Below are 823 nucleotides of genomic sequence, written 5' to 3'. Positions count from 1 at the left end.
GAGAGAGGAGAGAGAGAGAGAGAACATCAGAGTTAAGACAGCGTAGTTGATGAGCGGGATATTCCTGAGATTTCAGCCCACCCTCAGCAGGCTGTCAAGCCATCCCCGCATAGCAAGAGCCTCTCACAGGAGCCTTGGCGCATTTGCCTTTGCAGATGCTCTTGAAACCTGCAGTGGGGTGATGAATCACCACGGAGCATTGCTGGGGTTCATTCGGGGCCATAAACAGAAGTCATTACAGCTCCGTGTGGGTGATCAGTGTGCCAAAGGTGGGATGATTCTGTATCTGGGCAGACACAGGTGTGTGCAGGAAACCATGAGATTGGCTTCTGTGTTATTTCTGGGCAGTTAGTGGCTCCCCTGGCTGCTCATGCATGGGGACATTAACACGGAATCCCTCGGGGCCTTTGGCTGGAGAGTTAGGGCTGGAAAGGCCTAGTGTGACAGAGCAGCTGCTGTTTCTAGAACATTCGTTTTCAGTTCTGTTGCTTTTTTAACCCTTTGGGACACTTCCTAGACTTGCCTTCCAAGCAGTGCATCAAATGCGTTTCTCCCCTCCCCTCCCTCCGTTGGAGTCTTTATGAGATGACTATTTAGATACGGTGTCCTTTTTTGTTTGTTTTTGCTTTTAGAGACAGGGTCTCTCTGTGTAGCATTGGCTATCCTGGAACTTGCTCTGTAGACCAGGCTGGCCTCCAACTCACAGAGATCCACCTGCCTCTGCCTCCCAAGTGCTGGGATTACAGGCATGTACCACCACCACCCAATACTTTACCTATTTTTAAATGGGGGTTTGTTGATTTTTTTTTTTTTTTTTTTTTTT

The 823-nt window shown here is 48.8% G+C and overlaps 1 protein-coding gene across 2 annotated transcripts in view; it reads left to right on the top strand.

The window, feature by feature from the left end:
• Window positions 1–823, top strand: part of Mgat5 (alpha-1,6-mannosylglycoprotein 6-beta-N-acetylglucosaminyltransferase) — a 295,861-nt gene that overhangs the window by 272,499 nt on the left and 22,539 nt on the right. The window lies entirely within an intron of this gene.

The sequence above is a fragment of the Microtus ochrogaster genome, chromosome 6, assembly GCF_000317375.1.
Source record: "Microtus ochrogaster isolate Prairie Vole_2 chromosome 6, MicOch1.0, whole genome shotgun sequence".
In the NCBI taxonomy this organism is placed as follows: Eukaryota; Metazoa; Chordata; class Mammalia; order Rodentia; family Cricetidae; genus Microtus; species Microtus ochrogaster.
Note: the sequence above shows the minus strand (reverse complement) of the source record. Positions and strands in the feature narration are given on the sequence as shown.